Genomic DNA, 14,918 nt, shown 5'->3' with positions numbered 1-14,918 from the left:
GCTCACATTAGGCAGTTTTACGTCACTTTCTCAACCACTGTGTCTACCACTTACCATTTAAAATTTTATTCCTTTTGGGACACGGTCGATTCATTGGTATCTCCTGTAAATTATTAACTCTGGGATCTGTGTTGACTGGAGCCTCTGAAGTGCAACTGGGTGTTTTTTTCTTACTGATGTAGGTTATGGTTTTTTAAGATATTATGTAATATGATTGTAGATGTTGACTTTCCTCTGGTGTCGGATGCAAAAAAAAAAAGACTCTCTTTTGTGGAGAAAATACCATCAGAGAGGTTTTGTTTCAGTACTTGGAACATAATTGGTACATCTTACGTAGGGGAAGATGAATTTCTCTGAAATGACACTGCACTTCTGGGAAAGCTGAAATATGGTCATTAATGAACTGCTCATCTTCACAAATGTGTGCTCCGGTGGGAGGAAGGCTGGCGGCATTTGCAACAATCTCTTGGTGTTTCCCATGCTGCTTCTGTTGAGCTGTGTTACCATCTGTTTGTTGCAAAAACTCAGACTGACTAACTGGTCTTGTTTTCTTTTTCCACACTTGCTAAGACAATAAAACTTGGTACTGAATATTTTTATTCTCTAATACCTTTCTATTTCATATGGGTATAACGATGATTTGTAAGACAAAACATATGGGTGAACATGACAACTATCACCACCAGCTTGCTGGCTGAATACTAGTGATTTTTATCTCTGCTCTTGCAATGAATATCTTAATGGATCATGTATGGGGTCCAGCTTTTACCTTATATATTAGTATAATTTTAAATTTGTAGAAAACAAAACTTATGAGAACCACACTACATAAAAACCCCCACAGATACTTGATAGCAAAACAAAGTGGTTTTACATGTACAGTGACTATTCTGCCTTAGGTACCTATAGAACTGGCAGTGCAAATGATGACTTTGTATTTAATATATTAATCATACAATCATAGAATGGTTTGGGTTAGAAGGGACCTCAAAGCCCATCTAGTTCCAAACCCCCTGCCATGGGCAGGGACACCCTCCACTAGACCAGGTTGCCCTAAGCCCCATCCAACCTGGCTTTGAACACTTCCAGGGATCCAGGGGCAGCCACAGCTTCTCTGGGCAACCTGTGCCAGTGCCTCACCACCCTCACAGGGAAGGATTTCTTCCTAATATCTAATCTAAATCTCCCCTCTTCTACCTTAAAGCCATTGCCTCTTGTCCTGTCACTATACCCCCTGATAAACAGTCCCTCTCCATCTTTCCTGTAGGCCCCGTCAGGTACTGGAAGGCCACAATTAGATCTTCCTGGAGCCTTCTCTGCTCCAAGCTGAACCTCCCCAACTCTCTCAGCCTGTCCTCATAGCAGAGGTGCTCCAGCCCTCTGATCATCTTCATGGCCTCCTCTGGACTCGCTCCAACAGCTCAAACTGCTTTCTCAAGTGTATTTGTGTGTTCTGAGGCTACTTCATGTTTTTTATTTCATGCTGTGAGGGAATGAAACAAAAGAAATTGGCCTCAATGTGTCCCTGGAGTCCCAGAAGATACCCACACAGCAAACCCCAGACGGGCATACATTTGCATCCTCTATTAGATCAACATTGGTCTCATCCCTCACTTAAGAAATATGAAGGAAATATTTGTTTTTGCTAGATGTTAGTAATGACCTCATTCTAGTGGTTACATCTATGTGTATTTTACAAAATTACAGAGAGAACTTAAGGAATGAAACAGGTTTTGTGTCTCTTATCTGCTCCCACAAAATCCCTGAGGCTTCTGGTAATGTGTATATAGTTTGGTGTCTCTGCTTCACGGTAAGGTGCCCTGTTTTGGGCTGGGATATAGTTAATTTTCCTCCTAGTAGCTGGCATAGTGCTGTGTTTTGGATTTAGGTTGAGAATAATGTTGATGATACGCTGATGTTGTTAGTTGTTGCTAAGTAATAGTAAGTCAAGGACTTTTCAGCTTCCTATGCTCTGACAGTAAGGAGGTGTATAAGAAGCTGGGAGGGAGCATAGCCAGGATGGCTGACCCAACCTGGCCAAAGGGATATTCCACACTGTATGACATCATGCTCAGTATATAAACTGGGGTAGTTTGCCAGGTGGTGGTGATCACTTCTCGGGAACAGGCTGGGCATAAAAGTCAGCGGGCGGTGAGCAATTGCACTGTGCATCACTTGTTTTGTATATTCTTCTGTTGATGTGTGGTGGGTTGACCCTGGCTGGAGGCCAGGTGCCCACCAGAGCCGCTCTCTCACTCCCCTCATTCACTAAACAGGGGAGAAAAGGCATAACGAACCGCTTGTAGGTCGAGATAAGGACAGGGAGAGATCACTCACTAATTATTGTCACGAGCAAAACAGACCAAACTTAGAGAGGGAATTCATTTAATTTATTATTAGGCAAAACAGAGTAGAGGAATGAGAAATGAAATCCTCTCTTAAAACACCTCCCCCCACCCCTCCCATCTTCCCGGACTCAACTTCACTCCCGGCTTCAACCTCCTCCCCACTCAGCGGCACAGGGGGACAGGGAATGGGGGTTACGGTCAGTTCATCACACAGTGTCTGTGCTGTTTCTTCATCCTCAGGGGGAGGACTCCTCTCATCGTTCCCCTGCTCCAGCATGGAGTCCCTCTCACGGGGTGCAGACCTTCAGGAGCAAACTGCTCCAGCGTGGGGTCCCCCACGGGGTCACAAGTCCTGCCAGCAAACCTGCCCTGGCGTGGGCTCCCCTCTTCACGGGTCCACCGGTTCGGCCTGGAACTTGCTCCAGCGTGGGCTTCCCACGGGCCGCAGCCTCCTTCAGGTGCCTCCACCTGCTCCGGCGTGGGGTCCTCCACAGGCTGCAGGTGGAATCTCTACACCCCCTCATCCTTCCTCCATGGGCTGCAGGGGGACAGCCTGCCTCACCATGGTCTTCTCCACGGGCTGCAGGGGGATCTCTGCTCCGGCGCCTGGAGCTCCTCCTCCCCCTCCATCTGCACTGACCTTGGTGTCTGCAGAGTTTCTTACATCTTCTCACTCCTCCCTCCGGCTGCAAAAGCTCTCTCTCTCTAAGTGTTTTTTTCCTTCTTCAATATGTTATCACAGAGGCGCTGATTGGCTTGGCCTTGGCCAGCGGCGGGCCCGTCTTAGAGCCAGCTGGCATTGGCTCTATCAGACACAGGGGAAGCTTCTAGCAGCTTCTCACAGAAGCCACCCCTGTAGCCCCCCCACTACCAAAACCTTGCCACGCAAACCCAACACATGATTGTATTATTTTTTTTTTCTCCCTCTTCCTTCACTGTCCTATTAAACTGTTTTTACCTCAACCCATGATTTATTATTTATTTTTTCCCCTGATTCTCTCCCTCATCCCACTGGATTGCATGCTGGATTAAACCACAACATAAGGACAGGAGAACACCTAATAAACAGCGTGTTGCTATGGCATCTTTCTTGAAACCAGGACAAACAGGAAAAAGTAAAATGTTCCTGTCTTCTGCTCATAGATTCTGGAGAACAAACAGGTGAGAATCAGAAAAATATAGAAGTTTTCAGAGGTGTTAGGAGGAAAAATAAATTTACAAAGAGTATTGAATATATATTATCACTTGATTGTAGCTGGGGTTTGCCAGGCTGTCCACTTGGAGAAAGATTCAATTTGGGAGGTAGTTTTCAAAACCTTTCATTAGGAGACAGATGTAATTTTCAAGCAGAATGTTTCAATGAGAATCTTAAAAGCTCTCTTATTTTCTTTCCTCAGGCAATCTTGGTACTATTGGTGAAACTGTAGCAGATGGAGGCGAAATGGAAATGTTTTGTGCTACCTCAGAAAGTAAGCAGCTGCTGTGCTTGAATCTCTTATAGCGAGGAAGAGGGAACTTCAAAAGGATATGTTTTTAAAAAATCACAATATATCAAAGCAATATTTAATACAATGGTCTCAGAGAACTTAGGCAATGGAGTGGATCAGTAAGAGACATGACAAAAACAGAGATGTGAATCCTGCTGTTTTGAGAAAAGATTGAAACTCCGCATTCCAAGGGGAGCATTGTCTTTTAACAAAGGAAGTCTGACTGCAGCCTCCTGGGTGTTGATTTGGCTTTGACTCCAAGATGTAGAAGAAGTTCTGAAATTTGCATCCCCTGTCTTCAGCCTGAAAGGAACAAGCTTCACCCTTTGTAAGGCTGAAAACTCAGTGAAAGATCTGACTGTGGAGGCAAATCAAGGTGACTAGACTAACGTGACATTTTTTTTATTATCATTCATTTAGAAATCCACTGTAGTCAGTAGAGAAAAATAGATATTTATAAGGCACTTCAGGAACTCAGTTTAGCAGCTCTGAATTGCCATTAGCTGTAGAGAGAATCTCAGAAAATTAACTTCACTGAGAGGAATTTGGGCTTTGTCATAAATGACACTGCTTGAAGAGAGATCGCTATAATAAGTTGCTTACTGCTGGCTATAGTACTATTAAACAGAAGAAGACAAATACAACTAGGAAAAAAAAGTTTGCTAAAGAAAAATGCACCTGCAAATGGTGAGATTTTTGTGTATGTGGGACCTCAGCTTGAAAAATAAGGGCTGTATCAACTAGGGCAGGTCATAGAGCATTGTACTCCTTTTAAACTGTTGGATAGAAAGGAGGAATGGAGAAATCAAACATAACTTCAAACTCAACGGATGGAAAGTAACAGACTTTGAAAGTATAGGTAATTTTATAATTTTATTAGCTGTATAACAGAAATTTGGGAGACAGAAATCTGAGTACCACCTATCTTCACTGTTACAGTTAAATATAAAAAGAAAAATTGGGAAATTTTATGGAAAATTACTTACAGAAATTACAGGGAAACTGTATTTTTAGCTAGTCTAAAATCAGGTCACTTTAATATATGAGAATCTTACGGAGGTTGATTTTTATATTCTTTCAGTGCTTTTGCCTGAAAACAAAATAAATAAAATCCTTGGGCTCGCTTAGCAATAAATCGAAACTTACTTGGTTTGGTAGGAACTAGTGTGACACAGAAGAGTTAATGTTTTTGTGGGAGAAAGAGGAATCTGGGCAACAGAGTCCTTCATTCCTCAAGAATTAATAAATATTGAGAGGGAGATTTTTCACTGAGAAATATGAGTCCTAAAAATGCTGTCCCTTCTCCTGCTCTCATTGGTGCAGATGATGCCACTGATTTTGGTGGATCTGTGCCATGCTTACGACTGCTATTGAGTCCTGTGAAAGGAGCACAGGCAACTAGAAGGGAAGCAGTCACCATGTTTGTCTGTCCTGTCTGAAATTGTCTTTTTTTTCCCCTCCTCATTTATTTATTTGTGCAGTTCAGACAAACTTATGAAATGTTAATTACAATAATGAAATTAAATTCTTAAATTAAAAAAAAATATTTTTTTAAAAAAATATACTATTTGCTGTGTTCAATTTTTGTCCAGCTATTTGTATAAGGAATTGAAATAGTTAAAACAAATATTTCTGTTCTTTTCTGATGGCTTTATCTCCCTTCCACAATATCAGAGCCCCCTTTTTTTTTCTGTTGTGGTGAAAGTTGGATGACTTTTTGAATGGGTTTTCTGTTTTATTTTACTTTCTTGGCTAGCTGTGTTGTTCTGGGGCAATATCTTTAAAAATGAATCTTTGAGAACTGTCCTTTACCAGTATGGAAAACATTACAGAATAATTTTGAATATTGCAGAATCATTTTAATCAATTTTGTAAAATCCTTGACTAGGAATTAAAATGTTAATTTTCTCTTGTGAAAGTGAGTTAAATTCATTAAGAAGCTGATGAAGGTTTTCTGAGTTTTTCAGAGTTAATTGTATCTTAAAACTCTACATGCTCCATTGCAAGGACAATACAAGGTCAAACTTGCCATCAGTTTGGCTGACATTTTAGAAAAAAACAATGTCAGTAGTGCACTGTAGTTATGGCAATTCATTTAAAATTATAATTGAATTTGGAGAAAATAACAAGCTAATAAATATTTTATATAGGGAGCACTCTGCAGAAGAATGGCAATGCAGCTGGTAGGGGTTTTAATTTTTTTTTTTTAACCTAAGTTTCAATTTAAAAAATGTACACTTTCCTTCCTGAGAGTTTCTTCTTTTTTTGTGGAACTGATTTCACTTCGTTTAAACATGTCCAATTAGGTGAAATCACCCAGATATTCTGAAAGCAGAGTTCAACCTTGAGCTCCACAAAGAATCTATCTGTGAGGGGCTTTTTGTGTGTGCATGCCTTTGTGTGTTCCTTTCTTTAAAGAAAATAATAAGAGATATGTTACACCAGAAATAAAATCCCATGATATTAATTATTAGTTTTTGATTTGGTTCAGCAAATCTTCATTGTTGAATATTAGATTAAAACTAATGCAAATGTGCATTTCCTAGAGACCTAGCACCTCTCTGAATTTAAATGGATAAATAAATATTACTGATTTGTAACTCTAATTTATCATTGAATTACTTTTGTAACACAGTTTTCTGACACTGCTCCAGCTGGTTTCTCCACTTCCCCAGTACTACTGGAAATGTCCAAATGTCCCTTTGTATCTTGGCAAAAAACCCCTTTTCTCTCTGTCCTCCTTCTTTCCTGCTGCAAATCCAGGGTATGCACTAATTTGAAGAAAGGTTGTTCCTCCTGCAATATTTAGTCAATGTGCAGAGCAAAGGAGCGCATCTGTTGTGGTTTAACCCAAGCTGGCAACTAAGCCCCACACAGCTGCTCACTCACTACTTCCCAGCAGGATGGAGGAAGACAATCAGAAGGGTAAAAGTGAGAAAAATGATGAGTTGAGATAAAAACCATTTAATAATTGAAAAATAATAATGATTATGATAATAACAACAACAATAATAAATAATAATAATTGTAATGAAAAGGAAAATAACAGAGAGAAATAAAATCCAAGAAAGACAAGTGATGCAAATGAAAACAATTGCTCACCACCGACTGACGTATGCCCAGCCAGTCCCTGAGCAGCGGACCTCAAGACAACTTCCCCCTAGTTTTATATGCTGAGCATGACATCACATGGTATGGAATATCCCTGTGGTCATTGGGGTCAGCTGTCCCGGCTGTGTCCCCTCCCAACTCCCTGTGCACCCCCAGCCCACTCGCTGGCAGGGTGGTGTGAGGAGCAGAAAAGGCCTTGGCTCTGTGTGAGCACTGCTCAGCAGGAACGGAAACATCCCAGTGTTATCAACACTGTGTCCAGCACAAATCCAAAACACAGCCTCATACTAGCTACTATGAAGAAAATTAACTCCATCCCAGCCAAAACTAGCACAGCATCCAAGAACTACTGTTATATCTGTAAGGAAAGAATCTCTTCTAAGGCTAATAATTTGTGCAAAAGGTCACATTACAAGACAGCATCAGTATCCTCTGGGTTGTACTGCTTCTCCATAACAATCTTCATTTGGTGGCTCTTTGATAGCCTTTTATTGTAAGAACTGATTTGCCTACCACTTTAGGCATCTTCCCTAAGGAGTTTCAACAAGTGTGTTGTCTTTGTGTAGGATGGGAAAATTTGAGACAGAAATTTCTAAGCGGTTAGGTTCACAAGACCAGGAAGGAATCAGTGCCCAAACCATGTTGTCTTTGCTTAGGTTGGCCAAAGTGTGCCTGAATCAAACATCTGACATGGTGCTGATGTAATGACAACTCCTCAGCATGATGAGGTTGCAGAGTCTAAGGCTGGGGAAGACCTGCAAGAGTGAACTGTGGGTTATGGGCTGCAGAAGTCAGCAGCAGTAAGACTGCTGGAGCACATGACATATGGGGAGAGGTGCTTGTTTAACTTGGAAAAGACAAGGCTAGGGTGGACCTTGTAGCTGCTTCAGATAACCTCTTGTTAAGGCAGTGGAGCCAGAGCACAAGCAACAGACAAGAGGACAAGAGGCACTGGCCACAAGTTGCAGTGAGAGAAATTCGGATCGTGCATAAGAAGAAAAAATTTTCACAATTAGATTAAGGTACCAAATATGTAGAAGAGAAGGCTTCAGGAAGACCTTATTGAGGCCTTTCAATACTTAAAGGGGGCTTATAAGAAAGATGGAGAGAGACTTTTTACCAGGGCCTGTAGTGACAAGACAAGGGGCAAAGGTTTTCAACTGAAAGAGTGTAGATTTAGACTGGACATAAAGAAGAAATTTTTTACGATGGAAGTGGTGAGGCACTGGCACAGGTTGCCCAGAGAAGTTGTGGATGCCCCATCCCTGGAAGAGTTCAAGGCCAGGCCGCATGGGGCTTTGAGCAACTTTATCTAGTGACAGATGTCCCTGCCCATGGCAGGGGGGTTAGACTAGATGATCTTTAAAGGTCCCTTCCAACCCAAACCTTTAAAATGTTTTGGCATTTCTACTTTAAGGTCTAAATACAGTGTTTCTAATACTTACACTACTCACGCCCCCAAACCATTCACAAGAGTAACTGGGAAGTACAAGTACTGAAAGGGATGTTCCAAGGATGTTCCAAACCATGAATCACTATAGTCGTTGCTGCAATCTCTCTTTCTGCCTTCCTACCTTTCCCCCCTGCAATTCTGGCCATCATTTAGAAACTTTGGATGGAGCCATGTAAGCCAAGAATCTTCAAAGCCTTACACAAAAAGAAAAAAAAAATATTTTCTATGGCCTTGCTTCTTCACTGTTATTCTCTTCTGCCAGCAGTAACTAAGAATAGCCCACATTCAAATGCTTCTACCAGCACAAGGTGTATAATTACTTGCACCCTGATAGCTGCTTGATGACGGGTAGCAAACTTAACAAAGGTAGCACTACTACCAACAACTGGCCTAGTGGAACGAGCGCAGATGTCTCCCTACTTATTTGATCTGACTTCACAATTACTATAAGAGGACAGGTACCCCGAAACACTGTCTAACTTATCTTTTCATATCTCCCATAATTCAGTGATGTTAAACCTCTACTCATGGCATACCTATCCCAAATTCCTATGCATGAGCACATCTCTCCATGTTACACCTGAAGTACTCCTTATTCCATAGCCAGAATACTGTGCACACACTTTCAGCACAGGCATTATATTTTGACTCTAAAAAAGAGTTAAACCCAATGTCTTCTTTCTGAAAATACACTGAGTTTTGCTTTGAAATGGCTTTGCTTTCAAATCAGCAAAAGAAAATAAAAAGGTTGATACTGAAAATAAATGAAACGAAAACAGCTGAAAGGCTTGCTAGGCTCTTGATGCAAAAATATTGGAAGAATGTTTCAGGTGAAATGCCAGTCTCTTTTATACCTCAAATGCAGAGACTGCACACTTCTAGCACTTTGATCAACACAGCAGAGTTGATTCTCAAGAGTAAATAGTCAACTCTGTTGCGCTTTTCTTGCAGTATGCAATATTTGACGATGAAGTTGTCCATTACCACCCTACTGGTAGATTTTTCTTTACTGAATGAAAATGGCTGCTCTTCTTTACCTTTTATTTTAAATGTGTTAAAAGAACAAGATTTTTAAAACAGCTTTTTTCCTCCTTGCTGAAAAGGTGTTTTTCTTGGTTCCTATTAGAAAGCAATGTGGTTTCTAAAATTTGCTCACTTATAAACTGAACAACATAATAGATCCCTCTGCTGTTAAACTCCTGGGGCCCCATTCATCTCTGTCATGTACACTCCTGCCAGATATATGATTCTCATTCAGCAGTATTGTATTAGTTTCTTTTTGCAACAACTCATCTTTATTTCACTCTCCTGGGATATGGTTATCTACTTCACATATAATTTCAGTCAACTCCAGCCTTTGTATTAATAGGAAATGAAGGATATTGCTTTATAAAGTGGTTTTCCAAGATTTAATAGTGGCTGGAGCCAAAGCTATTAATGGCTCTTTCAATAATATTGTTCAATAACCATAAATCCACGCTGAAACAATTTTATTTGTTTGGAACATCGAGACACAATCAGGATTCAGGATTAAGTCCCCACGGGACCTTGCTTATTTGCTAGAACATTTAGTCTCTGCTCAGAAGAACAAAAGAAAATTTGGCACTGAGTCATGCTTTGTAGGGATTAATTGTACACAGTATTTCTCTGTGCTAAAGGGTGCAGAGGTCCCTCTTTAAACCCACACAAATGGAGGATGTCCATTACCGCACATCAGTGTTTAACAATCTCTCGGTGGACAAACACGGAAACTTGTTCATGAAGACTTTTTTGGGTTGTTATTGGCAGGGGTATTTCTCGCTGCTTGAGCAAGGGCCTGTGAAAAGTATGTCATATGTATTACTTTTCATTTGGAACTGAAATTTGTTTTGCTCTGAAGAGGTGTAAAGGTCTAAAGATGAGACAGTACCTGGAATTTCAGAGTACCTAGATATTCCCTAGTTTCTATGGGAACTAAGGCCACATGTACTTCAGGCGATGCATTTCATGCTCTAAAACGACTCTGCCCCAAGGTGTTGTGATATTCTTGAGTTCTTTACACGTATGTATCCCAGAAAATACCCCCATTAGCTTCACTATTGTGGTTGCATTTTCTCTCCTTTTCTCTCCTGTCCCATCTGCCCTGAAAACATAGAATCATAGAAAGGTTTGGGTTGGAAGGGACCTCTAAAGATTGTCTAGTCCAACCCCCTGCCTTGGGCAGGGACACATTGCACTAGATCAGGTTGCTCAAAGCCCCATCCAGCCTAGCCTTGAACACTTCCAGTGATGGGGCATCCACAGCTTCTCTGGGCAACGTGCTCCCGTGTCTCACTGGAGTAGAGGGGCAGAAGCACCTCCCTCGACCTGCTGGCCATGTTTCTTTGGATGCAGCCCAGGATACGATTGGCTTTCTGGGCTGCAAGTGCACATTGCCGGGTCATATCCAGCTTTTCATTCACCAGTATCACCCTGTCCTTCTCTGCAGGGCTGCTCTCAGTCCATTCATCACCCATATGGTTTTGTTATGTTCGGGAAGATACCTTGATAAAAGTGGAGGCATTCCACAAAGTGGGACAAAAGTTGTAGGTCTAAGGAAAGGAGGCTGAGACAACTGGCAGCATCCAAATGCATGTGGGGTAGATATTGACCCTTGAGCAAACAAATGGTTTGCAGGTTTGGGGTGCAAAATGTAACATTTGGGGAAGGAGAGAAGGACACGGAAATTCAGTTTTTCAGCAGCAGTATTAGAACATACAGCAATAAGTGAAAGACATAGGTCTTATTCAAAGGATTTTCCTGTACGTGGGAAGACGGTGTGAGTGCTGAAGGCTGCGTTCCCCTTTGCTGGAAGGATGATCTATAACAGATGACAGCAGGAAGCTGCAACGGTGAGCGAGAAATGCTGGGAGCGCCTAACAGGGAGGAACAGCTGATGCAATGGAGCGTTGCACAGAATAACGAAGATGAGAACAGCTGGCACCACCTGGTACGGGGCAACTTCATTTAGGCCTCACTGCCTACCAGGAAAGAAAACAGACCTCAGGACTGTAAGTCAGCGTTACTGAAGGGCAGGAGAAGAAAACTTGGCCTACAAAGTGTCTTGCTGCGCAACTGGAGAAAGGGGTTGCAAAATCTTTGTACTCCAGGTACTGTATGTTTTGCTGTCTGCCATGTTGGGCAGTTGTTTCCCCTTCAGACCTATTGGCTTGACAAACAGCGTTTTGCTGGTATTTGTCAGCAGGGAGGAAAAGCCCAAGGGAATACCATCAAGCTTATTTTATTTTATTTTTCTCATCTTTCTGGACAGGCATTCAAAACAGTGTCTTAGTCATGATCCAGCACCTGTAGTCCAACTCCTGGCAGAAAGAAACACAAATAAAGGACAATTTGTGTAAGGGGAATGGTAGGAAATTTCCTGAAACTACATGGAAAGAGGATACTTCTCAAAGCAAAGGCTTCTTAAAGCAAGTAAGTACTAGGAAAGTCATCGTACAGCCTGCTGAAGATTTGCAGTGGGCCACTGCAGACAACAGACTGTTAGGTAACTGTGCTCAGAGCCCGTCCCCAGGTGATGTTCACAAAGTGGACCCTTAGCATGGCAGAAGCTCTAAAGCAGATGTGACTTACCTTCCTGTTGGGAAGAGATGGAGGAAGATGAAAAAGTTTTAAGAATTTGCTGCTTGCCAAAAAGCAACCAAATTAAAGCCCTTTCAAAAGGACAGGTCAAAATTTGAAGACTGAGGGAATAGTTTTGGAGAGGGAAGAACAGATTAATGTGCTTGGGGATCCACTCTTTATTTTGATTCCAGTGCGTAAAGAAAATAAATGTTCCTCTTCATAGCTAAATGCATTCCTGAAAGGCTGATCCAAAAGAAACATATTCTGAAAAATTTCTGTCTCTCCTTATCTGCCTAAAATTTCTTTATTTCTTCCTTCCTTCTCATTCAACTTCTCTAAACTGGAAGGCAGAGGGGAGGGGAGACTTGTTCATTCATCTCAGCTGATGACGGACAGTCTGATAGTGGAAAGCAAATCAGTTAATCAGATGGAATCTCAACTAAGAGTCAAATGCACACCTGCACAACTCTGCAGTTTTCTGAGTTGCAGCAGATCTGCCCTGGACTAAGACAACTGACGATTAAAATTGTGTCGTCTCTACCAATGGAAAATCACCGAGCTGCTGCCATTGATGCCTTTGTGGTGTCATTTGCGTTGTGAAGTGAAATGAAAAGGAGGTGGTGCCAAGGTGAGATGGTAGTTCAAATGCTGTCCAGCGCTGTCTGGGCTTGAACAACTCCCTCATCCTTTGGTTATAAAAGCTTTGTAAAATTGCTTAACATAGCTCACAGTAGAGTAACTCAACATGGTACGAAGTGTTCTCCCAGCCAGGATGGCAGTTCTGCCTCCGAGGCAGTAATGGGGATGATTTCAGGCAGCTTTGCATGGGGCTCAGCTCTGGTTCTGCTTCACTTGAAACGTTTTGTTTCCAGTGGTGTTCCTGGAAATGCTGCCAGGCCATCTGTTTACCGCGTGCTGGTCCACAGGCATTTCTCCCTTCCTTGGACCACGGAGCTCTACTGTGTGCGATTGCCACGTGAGCCTTGACGTCAGTAGTCCTTACTCAGGTACTTCGGCATTGATGTTTTTCAGGCGGACTGATGTTATCGAGTTGCATTGAGGCTTCAGGACTGTGCCTGCCTCTTTATTGTCGTTTTGACTCACCCTGTGGAAACCAAGGGTTGTGTCTCAAATAGCTAATTACCGCGGCATGGAAAGCGAACGACAGACTTAGCTGGGAAGCTGATAAGTCTCCCGTGTTTCTCAGTTCCAGTTTATGAGAGTGCCTTCAGTCCCTGTCTAATTCCATTTACCTGCCAGCCAGGAGGCTTTGTCATTTGTCAGGGAGAGCTGCTGTTCTCAACATCTGCACCTTATTAAACCTTCCTTTGCAAGAATGAAGAGTCCTCGAGCCTCAGATATTTCCTCCTCTTTATGCGGGCATGTTGAAATGGTGATCAACTAAATTCCTGCGCATTCTGCTCTAAAACAATCTTTGTGAGGTTTTTGGGGGTTTTTCTCCCTCAGATCTCCTGTTGGGAAAAAAAGTTTGTCTCCCCCCTGCTCCAAGTTGTCTTACAGAGTTTCTTTGTGTTATTTCTGGTTACTTATCATTGTTGAATATATGTTTGGTTCTTGTTGGGATAATGAACAAAACTATGGATATGGATAAATGCAAATTTGCACATGAAGCTCATTTTACTCTTTGATCTAGCGGTAGGGCAGATTTTATAAAATATGGTATGAAATGCTTTCAGATTCTTGATGTTTTGTTTCAAAAGTTGTTTGTTTTTTTTTTTTTTTTCCTCTGCTGTTCTCTTCCCCTCCTGAAAATGGCTCTATAGGGAATTGAGGCAGCGACCGGTTTACACATACGTTGACATAGGCATGAAATGGAACTATTCACTTTTCCCAGAAAGCACAAGTCATTTACTTTCCTAGGTCAACTCAGGCAAAAGAGAGACAGTTAATTCTGCTCTAGCTGAAATTAATAGTACCATCTTCAGTTCAAGTATAAAAGATCTAAGCTAAGACAGCATTCGTGATCTTAACTGTGGAGCATCACCAACGGAAAGGAAGAGTCCACTGGTGTATCTCTCTGGGAAATAAGTTAGACTGCTGGTCTCCCTGGCTTGAATTAATCCCAGTGGTAGGACACACTAAAATGATCCCTACATCTTCTCCTGATTCTCCCCTTTCCCCTCCTTCATGCTCTATTGTCTGACTCTTCTGCTGCTTCTTGGGAACTCAGAGGTTGTTGTTCATGATTTATTTCCCCAGGGTGGGTGGGAAGTCTAATTTGACATGATTTCTTGGGTGGTTAATAAAAACCAAACTGTGTGTTAAAATACATCTACCAGCCAAACAACGGCTAAATTGAATTTGCAAGTAGGGGTATTTAAATGCATAGGGAAATGTAGCACGTCTGCCATTGGCCCATGTAAATGGACTGATGATTCCTCAACAAAATTACCAGTTTTCATTTTTGGGTGTACACAGAGGAAGAAATATGGCCAAGCATCTAAGTATATAGGTCATTAGAGAGTTTCAGAATAGCCATTGCAGCTCCTTTGCCTACTTAGGAAGCCCATTAAAGCATTCCCTTTGTTCCTTCAGTAGCAGAATGAGTGGGAAGAACAAGCCTCATTTGCTAGTACTTGTTCCTTGAAATGAAAAGCAGATCCGTTAAGATGATGCATGTAGACACACTTCCCCAGTTACCAGAACAAAAAGACTTCTGAGACTGATAGCTGTGGTTCATGAAGGTCCTGTTGTGCAGATTCCCACAGCCATAAATACAAAAAGAAAGGCACTCCTGAGATGAATGAGTGTATCTGGGAAAGGAGCATGGGTAGGGACCCACTGTATAGTTCTGAGAAATACAAGCCCTTTTGTTTGCACCTCTTTATTTTTAGTTTTACTTTTCTGATCTCAATTCACTAGCAACTTTGCAAGTGGGGAACGTGCGACCTGCTAACG

Source organism: Grus americana, chromosome Z (assembly GCF_028858705.1).
Source record: "Grus americana isolate bGruAme1 chromosome Z, bGruAme1.mat, whole genome shotgun sequence".
Classification (NCBI taxonomy): Eukaryota; Metazoa; Chordata; class Aves; order Gruiformes; family Gruidae; genus Grus; species Grus americana.
The sequence above is the reverse complement of the archived record's forward strand: the minus strand, read 5'-3'. Positions refer to the sequence as shown.